General features: G+C 37.5%; 1 protein-coding gene across 1 annotated transcript in view; it reads right to left on the minus strand.

The window, feature by feature from the left end:
* Nucleotides 1-24,202, minus strand: part of LOC117293459 (short transient receptor potential channel 4-like) — a 58,096-nt gene that overhangs the window by 27,958 nt on the left and 5,936 nt on the right. Inside the window, exon 2 of the mRNA XM_033775803.1 lies at nt 871-985. The gene's annotated coding sequence lies outside the window, so the exon portion shown is untranslated. The remainder of the gene's footprint in view (nt 1-870; nt 986-24,202) is intronic.

A 24,202-nucleotide genomic window follows, 5' to 3' on the forward strand; every position in this document is an offset into this window, starting at 1 on the left:
TGGCTCTATTAGTAGGGCAGCTGTCTGCTCCCTAACAATATGGATTTTAAGGGTAATAATAATAATAATGTAAGGCGCTTTCAGAGAAATTTCAGCTTGATAGAAACCGCATAATAAAAACATCTCCTTTCTAGCGGCATAATATGAACCGCATACAAAGACGTTGTGTGCTTCGATATTTGTAAATGGGTTATGTTGTATCAAAGGGTGTAAGTTCGCTTCGTATCGTCAATGAAGTTTCTTTACGACATAATTGGATATGTGTTTCTTAACTATCACGACCCTTTCGCTGACCTAGACAGAGTTTTAGAAAGTGGTTTATTTCAAAAATATCATCAAAATCGAATAAACAATAAACGAGATAACTATGAGTCCGTCCTATGCATCTTAATGTCCCTTTGTATTGAGCCCAAATCACGACGGATGTGTACGATTAAGAGCCAAAGTGAAAGTATTTCAATTATTAAAGACAGTGGACACTATTGGTAATTGTCAAAGACTAGTCTTCACAGTTGGTGTATCTCAACATATGCATAAAATAACAAACCTGTGAAAATTTGAGCTCAATCGGTCGTCGAAGTTGCGAGATAATAATGAAAGAAAAAACACCGTTGTCACACGAAGTTGTGTGCTTTCTGATGCTTGATTTCGAGACCTCAAATTCTAAACTTGAGGTCTCGAAATCAAATTCGTGGAAAATTACTTCTTTCTCGAAAACTACGTCACTTCAGAGGGAGCTGTTTCTCACAATATTTTATACCCTCAACCTCTCCCCATTACTCGTAATCAAGAAAGGTTTTATGATGATAATTATTTTGAGTAATTACCAGTAGTGTCCACTGCTTTTCAAAGTGAGTGACAAGCACTTACCATTAGTTATTGATAAACTCCATACGGTGGGACAGAACGTTGATGTGTTCATACTAGTATAACGGTGGTATTTCTTGGCTGGTACGTAGAAAACAATGAAATCACAAAAGCTAATCTGGAATAAACGGAAAAGTAAGCAGTCAGTAAACTCTAAAGCAAAACACAAGTGATTACAATTTGATATATGAGCATACTCTAATCAGAGGCTCAACATTAATGAGTCGAGACCTTCGAAACTCTGGCTTTTAGAATCAATTTAGTGGGAGTGGAGTACAAATGTTCGATGGTTGTTCTTTACAGCGACTCAGGTTTAACTACCAAATAATTGCAAGCTTCTCTTTATCACTTCCATGAAGCGGATCAATTTTGTTTCTTAATTTTCTGAATCAAGCAGACACGTCTATAACTTAATGGACATTCACCGACGTTACAATGTACACATTCTGTTGCACATTACGATTTGTTTGTACGTTTTGATACTTATGTCACATTTAGATCGTATTTAGCTAGACAGAATAGCGGATGCAACAACGACTTTAACAAAAACCACTGCAGGAGATGCAACTGCAACAATAGCAGCAGCAACGATGACAATAGGCTGGACAATATATAGAACGGCACCAATTTAGCAGAAACAGCATCGGCAACATATCTAACAACGACAGCAGAACTGTAGCAAAGAAACCGAATACTGTCAATTTTACACAAGAGCAACTTAGCAAGGATCCCTCGTTAAATCTTAGCATGGTTGTAAAATGTTAACAAAATGGACCTGTGAAAGGACACTTTTCAACAAGTTGTTTATAAAACGCATTTGAGAGTTTGGCTCAGTTTTACGAACATTGACGTCCTTTCTCACTACAGTACATTATTTGTAAAACTTCACAACAGTGCTACAATTTAGCAAGGGAGCCTTGCTAAGTTGCTTTCGTATAAATAGGGCTTATTACATATTCACCCCACAGTCACCGATCACAGCACACCATCAACAACACCACTTTGGAATCAACAACCCTGCAACAACGTGACACACCGGCAACATCACCAGCACCAACCACATCATCTACATTAGCATCGACATTAGATATCATTAAAAAACCAGCAATGCAGATTCAAAATACCAGTATAGGATATTCATAATACAATATACTGTAATTATACTAAATGACTTCTGCAATCAATATTTCAGATTATCACCTAACTGAGCAGAAATTGAATGTTCCTTACACATAACTAAGCCATTAGCGTTGGGCTTGTTGTACATACACTCGTTAGGAATCAAATCGTGTGTACGTCGTGAACATATCTTACTAGTTGAAATCTCCAGTAATTCTAACATGTGGTCTAATCATTCGTTATGAAACAAATCATTTGTATGTCGTGAACATATATTGCTAATTGACATCTCCAGTAATTCTAACGTGGTTATTCCTCCATGGTCTTGAAGCACAACTGGAAGTTAAGGAAATCCTCTCTACGTTCCACGAGGCGAGGGGAATCCATGAGCAGAATGCAGCGTGTTTACAGTCAACATGCAGTGATTTCCGGACGTGTAGAGGCGTTCTGCTTCAGCGATAATCTTGTATTTGCCTGAGGCTAACCACACGGTTCACAATTAAACCTCGTTCTCGGAACCTTCTCTCAAGAGAACTTGGACAGGCAATAACGTCCACACAGAAACATATCATAATAAAAACATCCAGCATAAAACAATTGACGAGGGCAGCAAATTAATACATGTACGTGGGTTATCACCAAAAATGCGAGAAGACACAACGTGTGTGACTTATTATAGGAGAGTCTATGCTTGATGGATAGGCGTTTGATTCTTAACCAAAAGGCAATTATTGTGCAGTGACATGAGTGATTACATTCCATTGCGTCATGGTTTAATGACGATTGGTTAAACCTTAATGCAAATAGTCTACAAGTATTTAACGCTTTGCCGTAAATGACTGAGGTTTCACCTGAGTGTATAGGCCAAGTCTAAGTCGATGGGTGGGGCTACGCAGCATTCAATACCGGTACGGCTCATATTATATGTAACCCCATACCTAATTGTAATACCAACCCACCAAATGAATCGCAACACTGTAGCCGAATTTAGTTCCGGACTTCTTTTATGTGCAATGTTGAGGTTTTATTTGAGCCTGGGCTACATTCAGGTACAATGTTGAGGTTTGATTTGAGTCAGGGCTACATTCAGGTACAATGTTGAGGTTTGATTCGAGTCAGGGCTACATTTAGGTACAATGCTGAGGTTTGATTCGAGTCAGGGCTACATTTAGGTACAATGTTGAGGTTTGATTCGAGTCAGGGCTACATTTAGGTACAATGTTGAGGTTTGATTCGAGTCAGGGTTACATTTAGGTACAATGTTGAGGTTTGATTTGAGCCTGGGCTACATTTAGGTACAATGTTGAGGTTTGATTCGAGTCAGGGCTACATTTAGGTACAATGTTGAGGTTTGATTCGAGTCAGGGCTATATTTAGGTACAATGTTGAGGTTTGATTTGAGTCAGGGCTACATTTAGGTACAATGTTGAGGTTTGATTTGAGACTGGGCTACATTTAGGTACAATGTTGAGGTTTGATTTGAGCCTGGGCTACATTTAGGTACAATGTTGAGGTTTGATTCGAGTCAGGGCTACATTTATGTACAATGTTGAGGTTTGATTCGAGTCAGGGCTACATTTAGGTACAATGTTGAGGTTTGATTTGAGTCAGGGCTACATTTAGGTACAATGTTGAGGTTTGATTTGAGCCTGGGCTACATTTAGGTTCAATGTGGAGGCTTGATTCGAGTCAGGGCTACATTTAGAAACAATGTTGAGGTTCGAGATTAAGTGGGATGAGGTTCCAACGAGATTACACCGTGGAAAATATCGACTACTGATGGGTGCAATGCAAAGGAATGCTGCTATACAAAACAAAGTATTTTCTCGTTTGACATCGGCACGGAGCAAAATAATGAGAGACGATCCAGTACCCTGACACATGTTTGGAATATTTATTTAAAGCATGTAGGTTGTTTATTTTACCGATAGTTTCGTCCGCTACAATACGAGACTGACAATGCTGCTTTACGGTGGCAATCTTCATCAAGATTTTAATCGTCTACAAAAGAGTTAGGACTCGTTTTATCTCGAGGTAGGACGAGTAACTCGTCTTAACTTAGGATTAATCTTAAGGTCCGCATGCTACAGTGCAGGGTTGGGACTCGTCCTAAATCCTAAGATTAGTCTTAAGTTTGAAAGAGTTTTGTGAAATCGACGGCTGGACACCTTTGGTAATTGTCAAAGAACAGTCTTCTCACTTGGTGTATCTCAACATATGCACAAAACAACACACCTTTGAACTTGATTGGTCGTCGAAGTTAATAGATAATAACGGAAGGAAAACACCTTTGTCACACAAAGCTGTGTGCTTTCAGATGCTTGATTTCGGGACCTCAAAATCTAATTATGAGGTATCGAAATCAAACTCAAACATTTAGTGGGTAATTACTTCTTCCTCGAAAACGGCGTTACTAAGAGGAAGCCGTTTCCCACAATGTTTTATACTATCAATAGCTCTCCATTACCAAGTAAGTTATTATGCTAACAATAATTTTTAATATTACCAACAGTGGCCAGTGCCTTTTCAAACCCTCTTGCCCGCATTCCGCAAGGTATCTTTAAGCTTAATACAACAAAATATATTATTGTGTTTGTTGTTGTCGTTAACACATTTCTCCACTTGTTAGGGCCAAAAATTGAAATAAGTTTCTGGAAAACGTCAGACGTGTTTTGCTGCCAAAGTAGCAGGTATACATTTTCCAGATCACTGCATGTAAAAGTCATATTCTTCTTCTTGCATCGTATTTTTTAACAACAAACAACCACAGAATACCAGTGTGTACCAGTGTCTATTTAAGCATGATTTAAGACAGGCGTGCAGGTGTCTGCTCGCAATCTACATTTTATTTGCTTGAGCCCCGTGATTTCGACTAACTCGAAACTGTAGCCGCGGACAAACAAGCCGCAACTGCTTCAGAGGATCACCTGCTTTAGTGGCTGTTATGATTACCACAGATCTAGAAATAAGTACACGCAGGGGATGATCAATCTAACCGGTACGTTTGAAGGGAAGCAACAAATCACTTACTCTGCGAGCATTTTTAATAATTTACTTGCTATTCACATACATGAGAGATGATATAAGAGTGACACCAGAGTATTTATGAGCCTGGCCATGATGGAACTTTATATCACAAACTATGTTTTTTAATAAAACACTCTTCTTTTCGTATTACTGCCTTTTTTATTTGGTATCGTTTTAGACTTAAAAAACATGTTTTACAATTATGATTGTTGTTTGATCTGTTTTAATAAACAAATCCGAAGAATTTAAATACATAGAGCCACAACAATTTAAAAAAAAACCTGAATACACACAACAGTTGCCCCAAAACAATGTTTAATAACCTAGCCTCAACAAAATACTGGCATGACACAACCTTGAATTGAGTATGTTGTTCTCTTTCTTTGGAGTTTGGTAGCAAAGCATCATAGCATGGGAGATTGGGAATTCCTTCTGGCAGACGATCACGCAACGTCACAGTAAAAAAAAAATATTACTTGTAAATTATATCATTTCAATAATCAATAATCCATTATAAAATTGGTGGCTATGATACCACGCATGACGTTTCACGAAATCATTTCCTATGGGCAGGTTATTTCATAAATAGTAATCGAATCAGCCGTGTCCTTATGTGTCATTGATGATTTAAAATGGCTACACGACAGTGCAAAGCAAATCAAACTGGCCTAGACGAATCTGAACCATAGCATACAATACAAAAACAAGGCCCGTATTTATATCTGTATGTACAGGGTAATTCTGACATACACGAAACACTTCACATATTATACTCGAAGTTTGAAGGTTAAATAAGGCGCACGTTGGCACTTGAGATGTGTGAGGGTACTGATGAAGTATCATGTATCGTATAACACCTCCACAGATGAGGTCATCCCTCTGAACAAACACAAACCTTATAGAAAGTGTTTCATCAAGATGTTAAGCCATGTTTCAATGCTTTTCTTTGGGAACGCTTTAAGTGTTAAAAAAAAACAGCTAATGTGTTTGGGGTAGTTCAGTTTCTTGCATCTCAAAGACGAAGCCAGTGGAACTATCGCACACTATAGGGGCAATTCATGTCATAGCATTTGATGTTGAACTTGGTTACAGTTTCTTCTTGTTGCTTCAGCCAAACTGGATCAACAAGCAGAGGACGTTTAGTGACATGTATTGGATAATTGTCACTTTGGACTTACACAAATAAATGGATGCTAAACACTCCAGCGCAGGACACTTAAGGACACGATAAACTGGCCCAAAAACATAGGCATTATCAAATTACTCGTTTATCTCCATATTTTTTCCTCTTTCTTATTAAATATTTTTAACCACACCACAAGCACACATGTTTTTACGTGGCCTTACATTATTGGGTTATATGTAAGTGCTTGTTTGGCAGTTTCCCGCGTTGTGTGGGTCTATTACTGAAAAGTTGACACTTTACTGTGCATGGCGCGAATGAGGCAACCTTGACGTCACACGTCCCAACAAATCAGTCCTGCGAATAAACGTCACTCATGTTGTGCTTGTTACGGCCAATGACGTCACAACCATAATTATACGAGGTTAATAAGTATAGTCCTTGCGGGAAAAACGGCAGTACTACACCACTCAAGTTGCTGAAAATGGGCACAGTATTGTTCCTAAAATGCATAACATGAAGAATGTAAAACTAATCTTGAACAAACAACAACTTCAACAAGTGTTGAGCAACATCGAACAAGCAAAACCGTCTAACTGTAGTTAGTTAGTAGTTATTTGACCTGGTAACACTTTGTTTTCATTCATGTTTTCAGTCACGTTTCGTCCACCAATGATATTTAGGATCAAGGGGGAAACAAATTTTTAAAAATTATGTTATTGTTATAATTTCAAATTACCCAAAACGTGCGTATATAGGGGTAAAGTAGTTTATACGCTGTCACTTCAGGCCATCGGTACATAATACTGTCCTTCGACAATGAAGCTGTTTACGCGCAGCGAGTGAACCTCACGGAATATGATTTAAATGTACGTTTTGCTGGAACGCTAATTTACTTGACACGAAGTATAGGGATAATAATAATAATATATCGAAGTCTTATATAGCGCACGTATCTACCAAACAAGGTACTCAAGGCGCTGAGTATATACACACTTTCAGAAAGATAGGTTATTGCAGTGATGAATTCTGAGACCCAATTTTTAGCACCTTATAAGGGTTTACAAGGTGCTACGGCTCATTAAGCAGCCACAACCAGGAACACTGGGGCGAACCCCTTCTCTTTTCGATAAGTGCACTGGTTTTTTTACATGCGTTACACAACACATGGGACCAACGGCTTTACGTCCCATCCGAAGGACGAAGCAATGGTTAAGTGTCTTGCTCAAGGACACAGTGTTACGGCTGGGGATTCGAACCCACACTCTGCTGATCAGAAACACCAGAGTTTGAATTCGGTGCTCTTAACCGCTCGGCCACGACACTTCCACAAGTTTAGTTTAAGGATAGTTTAACACGCATTGATCAAGCAGTTATTTTGTTTCATCTTGATGTACGGTCCCTTGTCTTCTTAACCTACTAATCATATGTATTTTTTTCAAAACACACAACCTGGCGACGTTTTGAGAACAACCTGGTAATTTGATCAGCTTGGCCAAAGTGAAGGGTGTTTAATTTAAAAATCAACCTCGTCCCATGAATTGGAAATAACTGTCTCGGGTTTCTAGTGCGACCGCATGGCGGTTGGTAATGGCCAACCATTTTAAGGTTTTATTTTCCAGATTGGTTGTGTATATATGTATCACATTTTAGACGACTTGTGAAAAGACTAATTCGAACAATATGGTTTAGAGTTATCTGAATGCTCACTTGAAAAAATAAGTATCTTCAGAGAACTCTGTTTGAAAAAACTGTCAAAAAGTAGATTAAATTATGATGAAAAGTTTAAAGAATGTCTAAAAACATTATCTGTGAAAATAAACTCTATAATCTCAATCGTTTAAATTATTTGCGGAAACTTACTTTTTAAAATTGTATATCACAAAATCATTCCAAACATTAGATAGTTTGAATATACACACGCATTCTAGTTGTGTAATTATTGTAGTTGAACACTGCGGTACTTGGTATGTACTGGTACCCGCTCAAATACATGCTGAAATTTGCATAATATTTATAATTTCAAGCGTCCATGATATGTAACAATACGTCACATTAGCAAACAAAATGGCGTCGTACAAACTCCATAAAATAACACGTGTAACCAATAATATGACAAGTCTTAAAACCGCGTGCCATCTCTGGTTCAAGGAAGGACGTCCTCCTTATTGATTTAGCTCAATGTTTTCTCCACACGAAGCTTTACATGTGGTGGAGCTTCAACTCCTTCAAGAAAATGTTGGTTTTGAATCAATCTTGCGCAACGGCATGCGGCTATATGTTGTGACTCTACGTCAAGGTTCTGAACTATACTAGCCTGACATTGGCTGGTAGCATACACCACAACTCATCTCCAGACATTAATTATTGCTTCATTCCATTCAATTATTCTGAACATTCTTCAGCTGGTTTGATATCTCAGCTTCAGGGATTTTTAATTTATGAGATGGATGTTCACTGTTATAATAATTTATTCTAATTAACGCGAATATTTTCAAAAGCATGTTTCGTACAATCTGGTAGGTGAGATTAACCTTCGGAGTTGTATTATATCGGCTTGTTCGTGTGGCGCTTGTTTAACAGTTTGCACAACTTACTAAAACTTTAAAAGTAATACAATAAATTGAATCCCCTTATAAAACCATTTCGATCCAAACTTTTTGTTTCACACACACCACACAAAAAAGTAAATCAAAGTCGTCCTTGCTTATTCCGATTGCTGCAATGAGCCCCAAACGAACTTGCATACAATGACACATTGAAGACCTACCGCAATGGTTGGATTACTGCTTCTTGATAATTGTGATTGGATTATGTGTTTATTGGAAATTTGATGATTGGTAGAGTGGTGAAATCCGATAATGACAACGATGTTTTATCATTACATTAAAAGTATTTGGCAAAAGCTTTGCACGAAAGTTGTAATGACATCTGATCCGATTAATAAAGTCAATTCATGAAGACAATTTGCCCAAATTGTGTTAACTGTTGATATAATCCTTGTGATTGTACACGACAGCTCATCAGCGTGACAAGTATGTATGGATAATTGTTGTACTCTCATGCTTAGGCTATTAACCCATGGGATGTTATGATACTGTAATGTATCGGTTGTTGATAAGCTCAACTCAATCGTTTGTATTCTCACGTGGGCTTGTTAGACTAATCACCTTCAAGTCCAATTATAGCTTACCGATTCGAGTCCCCCACTGATGCATCAATCTTTTATTGTTTGAAATAGTGACGACTTCTTCCGGTGTTAGTAAGTGCATGGTAAGTGTATATTGGTAAACTCAATGATTGGATGCACGTAAAGGTTGTCAAAACAAATAAGTTATTGACTTTCATGCAAATAAACATCATACATGGCATGAATAACGTTCGCGGTTATACCATGGAATTGTAATCTTTAATTGAGTTGGGTAGTTTCTGAAAAGAACCGTAGGTCTTCGAATACGATTAGAGCATACTGATCGAAACGTCGAGTTTAACCGATTGTGGACATCAATTTGTACTCTATACTCTAAAAACACAAACTATCGCGCCCTTAGCGATAAACTGTGTCCAAGTACAGTCGCGAGACCTTTGAGCGACAGACTACCGACCGGCCTCACCAACGCTCTTACAAACAATTATCAAGGCCCGAGCTGAAAAAGACTTGGATATAAGTACTATAGCTTGAGAACAAGAACACTCGGTGACAGAGCAATCGGAAATGGGTGAAGAACAGAGCGTTGTTATGATGGACAATAAATCTCGACATCATTAAAGGTCTCTTCAAACTGGACTTCGGTCGGGACTTGGCCATTTTTATTGCGGCACGGACTGAATAATGCAGTCATTAATATTTATGAAGAAACTACACAATATATTGACTGGTAAATCGAGAGTTTATGATTTACAACTTACAAACTGATTATGTCTACGTCTCGAATCTCACTCGCGAGGTGATGATTTAAAGGAAGTTGACTATTTTGCACTGTGTGATGTTAGATATTGAAACTTAATACAATTTTTAGTAACGGTGAGTTATTGAATTATTTGAAATGTTATGTTTAAACATTACAATAACACCAAAGAGCTGCAAATGAACACAATGTTAACTGTTTTGTGAACACGTTATGTCTTAACGACTATTTGGCCCTTTGGAATCTATAACGTTTTTATGTTAATTATGAAACATTAAACAATACAACTAGATACGCACGCACGAAGTTACATATTGACGAGGTTTGTGTTTTGATTTAAAAATCACCTGGAAGTGGTATTTTGTGAAAATAATGCTTTTGTCACTAAAAAAAATATGTGTTTTGATGAGTGGAATATAAATAAACATACAGTAACCTAAGGTTTCAAAAAATTAGTTTCCATGTTATTTACAAATTTGAAGAAAACAAAAGCCCGACCCGAGAGGGCGCTGTTCGTGACGTCATTATTTTGACGCTTGGTGACGCTTGGCTCAAGCTAAAAACATGCCCTCAAAGTTGAAACAATACCTGATTTTTTTCACGTTAGGCAAATGCTCCTTTATAGCTTCGTTAAGTCTTTCCAGGTACCTTCCTCGACTTCCCCATATAGCTGGAAAAATTATTGGAATGGCGTCATGTTTTAGAAAAGAACTTTTCTCTTCATGTCAAAATGTGTAGTGTATTCCCGATTCTCGAAGCACGACGGCTCGAATTGGTTGCTGCTCAGCGCTGGAAAAGACGCCGGACCGGACCACTCTGCAAACTGAAACCATCTTTAGTTGTTTTGCTGCATCGTGCTGCAATGCACCTGGTCGACATTGCCGAAAAAATGCAAGGATAAAAACCTTATCGAAACGTACAAGCTCACGAATAGGACTTGAATGTACTTGCACGTACGTGTGTTCGATGTTCGATCGAGGCAAAGTCTGTAAACATATAAACCGTTAAAAAAAATTACTCAAAACATTTTTATATTGCTCAGGATCGAAGGAATATATACTCTAATGTTTGAAGAAAACAAACACATTTCCAGGTGACTTTATTAAAAACACAATTTAGACAAGCATTTTTTTCAATTTGACTATAGTAAACTTTCCTTTAACTACAATCGGAACAGTGTTTAGCTGATAATGGTTTATAAGATGCTAGGCGCACTCAGCAGCCAATCAGAAACGTCGGGGCAAACGCTTGGCATATGAACAGATAGTTTGTGTGGATTGGGGGGGGGGGGGGAGAGGGGTACAATCTTCTGAACGATAAAGCGAGGCGTCCTATAATTCTCCTTTCGGACTCAAACATTTAATTGAGGAGCCTCACGGTAGCACACATGGCAAATCAAAGATGACACGTGAAACCAATCCCATAATAATATTGATACTATTTGGAATTGGTAGATGAAGGCCGTACGCCTCCCCTTGTCATCCTCTATCTAATATTAATAACAATGACTCTTACTAGCAGTTATCGGGCAACTGTTTGGTAGATCACTAGACGGAAGCGCTTACCATGGTTATGCGTCCGGTAACAGAGCGCAAACGGATGCCTCCATTTCCTGAAAGACACCGGTCCATTCATAGGGGGAAATCTACGCTCAAACCCCGGTCCATCGTATAATAGTCTCTCAATCTACGATATAATGTCCTTTCAGTTTCGGGTCTAAGTATTCGTTGATCACATTGCTTGGTTTATTGTAAAACCGCTGAACAAAGTGAGGCTCCGGATTCTATAGCCAAACCTAATACGTGTATTTGGTTTCCATGAATGCAATAGGAGAGGTCAACTTGAAATGATTTTGAAGTCTTACTGATGATACGAGCGTGTTACTGAGGATGGAGATGACAATATCTTGCCACCAAACCCATTATGAAGTCATAAACTAGCACTTCACGTACGTTAATTCCTGCTTCCACGCAGTGTAAATAGAAACATTGTTTTTCTTCTTTCAGACATGTCATTTTCGTAAAATACACTGTACGGTGTCAAACTATTATAAATGGACTGTTATAGTTGTTTTGAAGCAGCGTAGTACGATAACCACCCCCCCCCCATTATGCCCCGCCCCACACAATCGCACTGCGTATTGATGAGTAATGTATGTAGATAACAAACAGCGCAGTGTTTGTATTTAACAGGAAACTGTTATATTCAAGATAATGGATGGATTGTCATTATGGGAGGGGATTATTTTGAGGCTAAACAACGTGTAAGCTATTCGTGTAGTCTAGTTACAACGGACAAACTGCAATCACAGAGATAGATACAACTGTATACTCATAAGTTATTGAGATATCATGCACAACTATAACTAATTGCGCATCATTTAGTTTTGTAAAATTGTGGGGTTTGTTTTATTTCTCATTGATGCACACTGGAAGGCAATTTTCATGTTTTTAACGTGATTTTGTTGTTACTAAATTGAACAGTATATACAGGCTGTATATACACAAACGTGCACCGTACACAAAACAGGCAGTAGGCATGTGTCTATCAGATGGGTTAAATAAAGCTAGAAGAAAATAATAAGTTTATTCGAAAATAATCTTTCAAAATTTCTGTATCACTTTGTCAGCATTGTGTTAAATATACATTTGCTGTGAAGCAGCTTATGCAAATCCATTAGTCTAATTTAGACTATTTCATGAAATCATGTAATGTTCCATTCAAACAACCAAGATCGAGTTAATGATCCACTGGACCTGACTACAAGCAGCCCGGATCGCCTCGGAACAGTTCGGAGCAGTAACAACTCACTTCGGAGTCCATCGGAAAGACTGAGATACAACCGAGAAGGCTAGAAACATTATATATCCACATTAATTGACTACGTGCATAAGTCTAAACATCAATGTATGTAACTTCCAGCAAAACATCAATGGATGTATACCAGTTTTCCCTCAGCATTTAAAGACAAATTGAAACTTGATTAAAACGTCTCTTAATCAACATTGGACTAAACAGACAATCAACTTTACATGCGAGACTTTTAACTTTGGACATGTGACTGAGCCAAATATCACGATCGTCTTTATGCGTTGTAGGTAATGCCACCAAGTGTTTCCTTCCGATGACGTAACAAGCGGAAACAACATTTATATTAATTAAGGGCATTATTATTTTCCATATTAGTGATTCAATATTAGGCGGTAATACACATATTGATTTAGATGTAGGTGCGACCGATTTGCACCCATTGCTACGAGGGTATCCAAAAACCCATATCCAACCACCACACACCATGTGAAATAGTTATAGACCTATAAAGGGTAAGTGTGTACTTTTTCCTAACACAAAACACAATGTCCACAGATGAACATCAAAACCTACACAGATTGAAGATTATGATAGTAGAAAGCGTCACTTGAAATTCTAGTTACTGAGATGATGTAGTTTTTTAGAAATGAGTAAAACAAATAATTTTCGTCTCAGTTTTAGCATGTAAAAACGTAGTAACCAGTTATGCAATGATTATGGTGTAATATCATAACTGGGTGATGGAATTTTACATGCTAACATAATTGTCGTCTTCCTGAGACGAAAATTATTGTGTGACTTGTTTTACTCAATTCTCAAAAACTACATAACCTCAGTTAGTAATATTTGAAGGGAAGCTTTCCACTATCATTAACTAAAAACCCTTTAAGTTTAATGTAAATCTGTTAACATTTTGAAAAAGTACCCGAATCCTTTGAATCTAAAATAACCAGAACAAAATGTTACATTTTTAGTATTTGTTATCGAAGAGGCATTTTACCTTTTACATTTAAAAAAAATGAAATTTTAATTTACTTTAGACTTTACATATAAAATGTTGAAAAGAACTGTCAGTTTTAGATATTCACCTAATGAAGGACTGAAACAAGTCCAATTTTATAGAGTCCATCGCCATGACAATACTCAAATAACTTGCATTCAGAACGGTTGTTTCTCATTCATACATAATGGAACAAATACACCTCATTTATTTGACAGCATGTGGATACCAGCCATACATTGCTATTCAATTAAAGATGACCTCAGATGAATAATCAATGAGAGCGGGGCACTTGCTCGGGAACAGGGTCCCCGTCTTTAGGAGCTGGAGCAGATGACGTCATTGTTAAATGATGTTTGTCCACTTCCCGCTTACCCGACATAAATAATGTATGCATAAGGCAGACCGGAAGCCTTGCAGTTTATCTATTTTGAACAAAGTCGAGCCCCAGCTAATTTTCAAATTAAAACAGTGTCTTACATCTCTTAGAATCCACAGTTTACATGAAGAGCTGGAACACACTACCATCCTATGGGCCTCTTATTAAAAACAATATCACCACCAAAAACATTGGCACATACACATGGAATGGCGATGGGCTCATGTAAAGTTAAAAACCAATGTTTGTATTTAAGATACCATAAAACAGTTTAGTGATTGTTCATAGTAGAAAGCGGCACACTGAAGGTTTATAATTTAAAGGCAGTGGACAATATTGGTAATAGGGTGTTTTTTCTTTCATAGTTATCTCGCAACTCCGATGACCAGTTTTGCTCAAATTTTCACAGGTTTGTTATTTTATGCATATGTTGAGATACACCAACTGAGAATACTGGTCTTTGACAATTACCAATAGTGTCCAGTGTCTTAGTGGATTGGTAATTACTCAAAATAACTATTATCATAAAACCTTACTTGGTAATAAGTAATGGGGAGAGGTTAAAAGTATAAAACATTTGAGAAACGGCTCCCTCTGAAGAAACGTAGTTTTCGAACAGAAGTAATTTTCCACAAAATTGATTTCGAGACCTTAAGTTTAGAATTTGAGGTCTCAAAATCAAGCATCTGAAAGCACACATTTTCGTGTGACCAGGGTGTTTTTCCTTTCATTATTATCTCACAATTTTGATGACCAATTGAGCTCAATTTTTCACAGGTTTGTTATTTTATGCATAAGTTGAGATACACGAAGTGAGAAGAGTTGTCTTTGACAGTTACCAATAGTGTCCAGCGTCTAGCGTCTTTAAGTACGTGGTAAAAAGGTAACACAACCAGATAATTATGGTTAACTTTAAAAATGACATGAATATTAACATGTATACGTTTAAAGACACTGGACCCATTCGTTAACTACCACACAACAACAGTCTTCTCACTTGGTGTATCTCAACAAAGCCTTTGCACAAAATAACAAACCTGTGAAAATTTGAACTCAATTGGTCGTCGAAGTTGCAAGATATTAACGAAAAACACACCCTTGTCACACGATGCTGTGTGCTTTCAGATGCTTGATTTCGAGAAGTCATTAGGTCTCTAGATCAAATTAAAATATTTTAGTTGAAAATTACTTATTTCTCAAAAACTATGTTACTTCAGAGGTAGCCGTTTCTCACAACGTTTTATACTATCAACAGCTCCCAATTGCTTGTTACCAAGTACGTTTTTAAGCTAACAATTATTTTGAGTAATTACTAACAGTGTCCAGTACCTTTCCACTATAAGGGTTTATGTACGTAAGTTTACTTCCAGGTAACCTGGTATTTGAACTCGTATAAAGGTGAACATGTACTTAGTTCACCTAAACAAAATATGTATTTACCTGTTTGGTTATTGGCAGACTTTGCGATTAATCGCTGCGAGACAAGTATCAATATTCCCATTGTATTATTGTGACTAAACTTTTCAGCTGTTTTTAAAAAAGGCAAAATTGTCATTAATAATTATATCGTTACTGTTTTCAGTTTCCGAGAAATGCAATACTAATTAGATTATAAATAAGCTGATTAGCTGATAATTACTTTATTTCTATATCAACTATTTTATTTCACACTTTGCGCCACCCACAGTTACGCCAATGACGCACTAATTAGTTACCACAATGCCCTGAAAATGCCCATAAGGCAAAATGAGCAAATATGTAAATACAAAATGAGCATCTGTTAATGCCGTGCTTGTCATTTAGTAATTTTTGTGTTAGAAAACTAATAATGTATTCACTTTATCAACAGGTGCAGCTGACCATAGAATATACCAATTATCGATCTATATAGCGTGCGTTGTATTCAACACCGTCTGTTCATAGCAACCAACGTACCAACAGTTTTAACTTGCACACCAACTACACGTTTGATATTATGTTGCCATTGCCTTTCGATTTAATGTGTTTCATCAAACAACATTAATTGTATACAGAAAGGTCCTTTCTCAATTGAGTTCAAATTGTTACAGGTTTGTTACTTAATGCATAGGCCTATGTTAAGATACACCAAGTGAGAAAGACTGGTCTTACACAATTACCAAAGGTATCTAGCTTTAAGGATCTGTCATTATTTCCCTCGACGGCCACTGTTTAAGTTTCAATTTGAAACCCACCAACAGATTGATCTTCCAAACAAGTTTGAGGAGAATATACAGTACTAAGACACGAAATGGAGCTGATAATGTTTAAATGCCGCGTTAGACGCCATGAATCTGCGATAGCTTCAACATCAAATGTTTAGTCTGATGTTATAGCGTTCATATAACCAGAGATCCCACCCACCAATGTCCTTATAGAGGCCCCTGATGTAGACTAGAATTGGCATCGTCAAGGCCTCCCGTGATCTCATCAGTATACAAGTGGGTTGTATCTAGAATTGATTCAATTTGGCATCCACTCCCGATCTGTAGACGAGCCATCTGGTTTACAAACCAACTATAATCATGGGTGTATCCTTCATGGAACGACTGATCAACATGCAATCACTCATTTAATATAATTTATTACTCATTATTGTTATTGGATGTTTTTAGTTTCCCATCTTTAGTACATGTCTCCATATTCATATAAAGTCGTTCCATCAAAATGGTAAATTAAGTCAACGAGCATGCCCGCTATATGCATTGAGGCGTTAATAACTACCTGTATCTTTAAGCTAGTGATTAAATTCCATTGTATATACTTCATATTTATTTAATGAATAGGGTAGATGGCCTTAGCTTTCGATCCAATCCGGACCTTCTTCAGAGGCATAAAACAAGTACAAACAAATACATATCCATTTATAAAAAAAGAGAGGGGAAAGGGATTAAGGAAAGGATCCAGAAAGAAGCGGGAAAATAACAGCCAATCAAAGTTCCTATTTCAGAAACAATATTGGTGGCTATGAACCAATAGGAGTGAAGTGGCGAGGACAAAGGATGTTTAGAATGAAAGGAAGGGTTACTGGACCATAAAAGTGGTAAATGTATTGTTCGACAACAATGCAGGGAGACATGAAAGGGTAGGATTAGAGAGCAAGTTGCATCATGATGCAACTAACAATGGTCAATTAATAAGAATAGCAAGATCAAAGGTATGATGATTTTAAAAACAGGTATGAGGGACCTGTGGAAAAAAAGGGGGGGTTACTTACATCAGATAGTTACAGTGATGAATTTATAAAAACAACTTTAAACTAGGTTAAGTGGAGGGTAATGAGAAGTTATTTAACACCAGTGTTTATGTTAAGTCCAAAGGGTTTGACTGTCTTGAGTTGGTGAATCCAGTGTGATTCTCTATTCTTGAGGTGTGTGTCAACACCATTGCAAGCTTCAATCACCAGAAGTTCAACATCAATGACACTATGATTGGGGCTGTTGAAGTGGATAGAGACTGTGTACGGTTTCTTAGTCTTTATGGAAGAGACATGATTCGCAAAGCGAAGACTAAGTTTGGTCTTAGTCTCTCCCACATATTGTAGCCCACATCTCTTACATGATATGACATAGACTACATTAGACGTGCTGCATTCAGAGTCGGTCTTGATGTTGTATGAAGAGCCAGTGGTATGACTCTTCACCTTAAGTGAGGGCTTAATGTGCAGACACGTTTTGCATTTGGAACGGGTACATTTGTGACAGCCCAGTATATCTGTCGGGGCATAGTCTATACTCTATGGTCGGGGGTTGTGTTTGGACTGTACCTGGGGGAAGTTTGGCCCTGACTAGTATGTCACCAAGGTTCTTAGGGCGGCGGAATGCTACCATGGGAACCTCAGTGATTGCTGAGTGTAACCTGCTGGAGGAGTGAAGTATAGGCATGTTATTATTGAGAATTGAGGGAAGTTTGGGTAGTTTTGGGTGGAAGGTGGTGACCAAAGCAACTCTATTGGTAGGAGGTTTTTTAGCTCCCGTGTTAGTCAACAGAGTATTACGAGGTACGTTGAGAGCCCTGTTGATAGCAAGTTGGACCCTACGTTCGCTGTGTCCCCTAGATACAAGGTGTTTCCTTAGCTCTGATGAGCGCCTCTTGTACAGGGTATCTGTGGAACAGATACGCCTGATACGTAAGGCCTGACTGTAAGCAATTGCCTTCTTACAGTGACTAGGGTGACAGCTATTGGAGAGAAGGTACTGGTGGGTGTCGGTGGGTTTACTGTAAACATCTGTGACAAGGCCATTATGAGACTTGGTTATTGTCACATCTAGAAAGTTCACACTGGTGAGAGATTGTTCGGTAGTGAACTTTATGGTGGGGTGAAATGAGTTGATATGGTCAATAAACTCATCCAAGCTGTCTTGGTCACCACACCAGATGGAGAAAATATCATCAATAAATCTCCACCAAACTAGTGGTCGGTTGGGGGCGGAGGACAGGAGTCTGTCCTCCAACTGAGACATGAATAGGTTAGCATATGAGGGTGCCATTTTGGTACCCATGGCAGTACCCTGTACCTGTAGAAAATGCCTGTCAGAAAATGTGAAATTATTCTTCATTAGAATGTGGCTCATGAGTTCCTTAATATGACTCACTGAGGGGCGGGACTGATTACTAGCATTGAGGGCAGAGACACATGCACTCATGCCTTCATGATGGGGTATGTTAGTATAAACAGTGATGAAACATCAAAAGTAACCAAAATAGCAGAGTCAGGTATTTGGTGCTTGACCTCATCTAGTTTGTGGAGAAAGTCTTTGGTATCCTTGATGAAGGAAGGAATACGGCAGACTAAGGGTTTGAGGAAGCTATCGACAAACTCAGAAATGCGCTCTGTGGGGCTACCATTCCCAGATACAATAGGTCTCCCCGGGTTATTGGGCTTGTGTATCTTAGGTAGAAGGTAGAACCTTGCTGTACGGGGGTCATGTGGGAGGAGATAGTTAAATGTATCTTTCTTCATATTTATTTCATATAATTTGGTATTATTATTAATATTATTATTAATATTATTATTATGAGGTATAAATTTCCATTATTCTTCATGAACTAATATTCTGCAAGGTTAATGGGTGAAAGAATTGTCATAATGGTGACGTGATAGGGCGTTTCATATTCACCCAGGAATAAATCACTCGACAGTCAACTCTTCCCGGTTGTCCTGAACTTTACTAACAAAACGAGGTAACACAAGAAAGTTCAAACTTACAATTTAAAAACTAAACACGGATTGACTTCAAGGGTGTGCAAAACTTGGTAAAGTTGAAAAGAAGTTACAATATCCCGATTATTATTATATATAAAAAAACATTACTTACTAAATACATAAATAAATATAGATCCACAGATTTGCAAATATTATTGCACAAAGGTTTATGGTTGAAAAGTTTTCTTTGAAATGTTTTGCCGAAACCGAATGTGTTATGTTAATTAGTGAAACGTTAATTTCATCTCGCGAGACTGACATAAATATATCCTTGTGTGTTTACTCATTATTATTATTTTAATTAGTTAATTATTTATTAATTTCCTCATTGATTTGTTTGTTATTCTTAATTTTCACTGAAACATGTGCGTTTAATAACTACAATAATGTATGTTGATTGAATTGTGTGTTAATTCACATGTCCTACCTAAACACAAGTGTTTTTGATTGACAAAATAGAAATTCACCGATGGGTGAGAACAATGATAAACATAAGAAGCCGATTCTGTGCAAAATTAAAACATTACTATGCTGTGTCTACTAAGCAACAGTTTACAGTGCCAAGCAAATATATTTTGTGAAGGGTTTAAAGTCAATAAATTAGCATCAAATTACTTTAATTGATGTTGTATTATTCATAAGTATATTATTAATAATCAATAATGGCACTGCAAAACTAATTGAGTGTGAATGAAGTAGTTCTTAAAACCCGCTTGTCTATACAGCACCTCCAATCTCGCTCTACATCTATATTTATACCACCTGCGTTTATCTCTTTATTTATAAGGGATGATATAATCACAGGGTTATTTACAGCCCCATCGTGTATTATTATTGATTCTGAAAAGGCCAAACAAATATTCAGCATTCTTACGAGTAGGTTACCGCGCCGAGCCCAAGAAGCAACACGAAGAAGACATCTGATGCAATGTGGCCACTGGCCAGGCTTCCTTGTCGTTCGGCCTTGTCGAGACTATAACTAATCGATTTCTAGAACGAAGCTAGAGAGAGAGGAGACCTCACCAATCTACCTGCCGTGTATCATTCAATCGCCCTTGGCACAATTGCTTAGGTTATCTCGTTTGATGATCTGACATTTCCATGATGTTTAGCTGATAATGCGCGGCGCCAGAATGGCGCTTTACATTACCTACTTATAATGAACGGTTCCTTCCAACACAGGTATATTTCTTTTACACATTATTATTGCCACTCATCAATTAGATTTTTTTTAAATCCATGAAAAAAATATATTCGTAGATTTTGTTATGCACTTACTATTGATATCAGTGCAAGTGGTATTGCAGCGTACATGGACGTTGATCACCAAGCAATACACCGTAACATAAACACTCCACGGAATAGCAAAAACCAAACACCACCCGTTCAACTGCTGCTTTCAAATTGCACCAAGCTAACGTTGGCTGCAAGGACACTCAACAGTTTTCTATAGCGATTTACCATTATATTACTACTGTGAGAGTAGTTCATGACAGGGAACTGCTTATCGTTGCCAAATTATAACGGATTCTATGAAATAGATGAACATATTAACCATAAATAATAATATGTGACGCTTACGTTAATTTCATAATTCAATTGCTACACATAAAGGACAGGATCTTAACCAGTTCTCCCGTTAGATCCGGATACACTACACAGCACACAATCAAATCATCTACCTCGGTCAGCCCTGACAATGAACACAAACAGATCTGAAATAACATTATCGTATCTACAATGATACAGAGCTACACACAAGAGAATATAAGGCACAATTGGGCTGGATATTCAACGGAGTGCTTTCCATGGATATTGTTCCGTATGTCTGGTGTATAATTTATCGGTAGGTCTCAGTTTAGGAGTGTAGATCTAGAAACTAATTAAGGACCACAAAGCCATGACAACCCATTTCGAATCACAGGTTTGCTGAATCGTGTGTTTATTCTTATTCTTATTCTTTATTTGGTCATTAAACAATTACAAATACAAGCAGACAGTATGTCAAATAGATAATATAAGTACATGTATAAAAGTAGATACAAAGCAAGATAAACAGTAAGGGCACAGGAAATAATAAAACAACCCTAATGTGATGGCCAGGATCAACAAAAGTATAATTAAACACTGTAGCTCGAAAGCCTGTTAATCCAGTCACATAGGGAAGTAAAACACACTATATAAAAGCGTGGGTGTGACTGCACTTAAGAAATACAAATAATACAAATATAAATTGTGGATTACGTGTATACGTGTCGAAGATACATTTACGCCCGTACAACTCCATAATGTAGCCCGAGCCAGAATAAACATGTAGCCTAAATTTCAGAAGTGCTTACACTTACGAAAAGGGAAATGTAGGAATGGGCTACATTTTTTTGATTGCTATTGGGCAATACGATTAGGGCTACAGGTAGGTCGCAAGCGACATTTATGTGACAGAATATTTTAAGTTTGAAACTACAAATACAATAGGGCTGGGCTTAATTTAGGTACCAATGTTGGGTTAAATCAAGGTCCGGAAATACATTTAGGTCCCAGACTAGCTAGGTCTCAAACTACAAAGAGGGCCATACATCAATGAGGTACACCTTTGCGGCTAGGTCTCAGTTTCTGTAAACAGGTGTCAAAGTACTATAATAAAGGTAATGCTACAGGAAGGTACACGACTGTGGCTTCTTGTAGTCTCCGCCGGTTTAGGTGTTAAATTTCATTAAGGTCAGACGACAAGGATACCATACTTGGGCTATATTAAGGCCAGTCCATGTCTTAAACTTCAATAAGGGCCAGGCTGCAATAATGTACAATGTCCCTGACTAGGCTTCATTCAGGTTTCAGCCACTGCAGGTTTAAAACTAATGGCCAGGCTACAGTTAGGTACCAAACTGGGGGTTTATTTATGCATTTTCAGGTCTTAAACATCAACAAGGACCGGGCTACATGTAAGTAAGATGCCTATATGTAGACTTTTGTTCTGGATTAAGAAGTTATCTTTGTTGTGATGATCACTCATTCAATTTCATATCTTGTTGCTGCATGTGATTTACAACCATAGAACAATTACGACTTGAAACACAGGGGGTTGGTCCATTTCGGTATTAATAGACCGCGACAGAGACAAAACTAATGACTGTAATTAGGAACTCAAGGACTTTCAAGACCTGACATTTGGCGCCAGGGATAAACACTTTGTATGCGGTATTATTACAAAAAATAAATTTATAAGAATTTAACTCAATGAGAAACGTATCAAGCGATACGTGATTCCTTCGTGTACATAATAAATCGACTCCTAACTCGATACAACGTTCCATGCGAACCAATCATGAATAAGAAGACATTTAGAATAATCGATCAACACTTACGTTTCAACACAAATCTGGAAGATTATTTTAATTTTGTTAATTTTTTTTTTATGCTTTTTTTAAAAACGACCCCTAACAGGATTTTGTGGTTAAAGGCAGTGTTTTGTGCTTTCAGATGCTTGATTTCGAGACCTCAACTTCTAATTCTAAGGTCTCGAACTCAAGTTCATGGAAAATTGAACGAAAACTATGGCACTTCAGAGGGAGCCGTTTCTCACAATGTTTTATACTACCAACCTCTCCCCATTACTCCTTACCAAGTAAGGTTTTATGCTAATAATTATTTTGAGTATTTACCGATAGTGTACACTGCCTTTAAACTTGTAGGCCTATTATACAAATCACTCATATGATGTATTATAGTTTTAGCTTTTTTCCTTCTCCTTTCATATGTCATTTTCTTCTTAATTTATTGTTGTCTCTTTAGACTAGTAATATACTTGCGAATATGGCAATGTAGTCCTTAAAGTATAGACTAATAACATGATTATCGTAACAACTTTTAGGCCTACTAGTCAAATCGAAAGCTGTTTCCTTTATATAACAAAATTCTTAAAAAGTGTGTTGATAAAATAAAGGACAAGTTGACTACCCTCACACAAATGAACAGTATACGTATTTGACTAATTACCTACGTCATTTGTGGTTTCAAATGAGTACATGAGATCAGGTCTACATGGCAACACAAACCATTACAATTAGTTTAAATGTGTACCTCGTCATAGAAACCATACGATGTTTTAAGTACATTGACCTACCGGCATATAGATGTAGTTATTGACATGTATAACACCCAGCGACATCGATCCCAAGGTCTTGTAACAATGCTCCGACACCTAACTCTCTATCCCTCACTCAGTATCGCATTGAACGCTAACAATGTAAGCATCATATGCAATGTCATCCTACAACAGTCAATGCCATAGATAGCTTCAGAGTTCAACAGCTATATCCTGTGTTATGGTTCAACTGTATTGCGAATGATAGACATACTTTCAAATCAGGTCATAAAACAATGTAGCATTTTAGACCCAAAGTATTGCAATGATCAACAGGCGTATAATACATAGGTACAATCAAGCCTTTTTTTCTCCCTTTTTTTTGGGGGGGGGGGGGGGTGGGGGAAGGGGAGCTAGGATGGAAACATATTTAATCCTTTCTTCTTCTTCTTCTTCTTTGGGGGGAAGGGCTAGAAAGAAACAAAAATTATATGGTTGGAAAAATGTTTAAAAGTGGGATACAAATATTCACACACAATTTTGTGTGGTTTTCTTTGTGGTAATTTATGTTGGTTCAACCAAAAACTATCACTTGTAACAGCATCATGTCAAACGGAAAATAATAATTGAATTTTTCATAGTTTCTGATTTGGGGCGGGG

The sequence above is a fragment of the Asterias rubens genome, chromosome 8 (assembly GCF_902459465.1).
Source record: "Asterias rubens chromosome 8, eAstRub1.3, whole genome shotgun sequence".
Lineage (NCBI taxonomy): Eukaryota > Metazoa > Echinodermata > Asteroidea > Forcipulatida > Asteriidae > Asterias > Asterias rubens.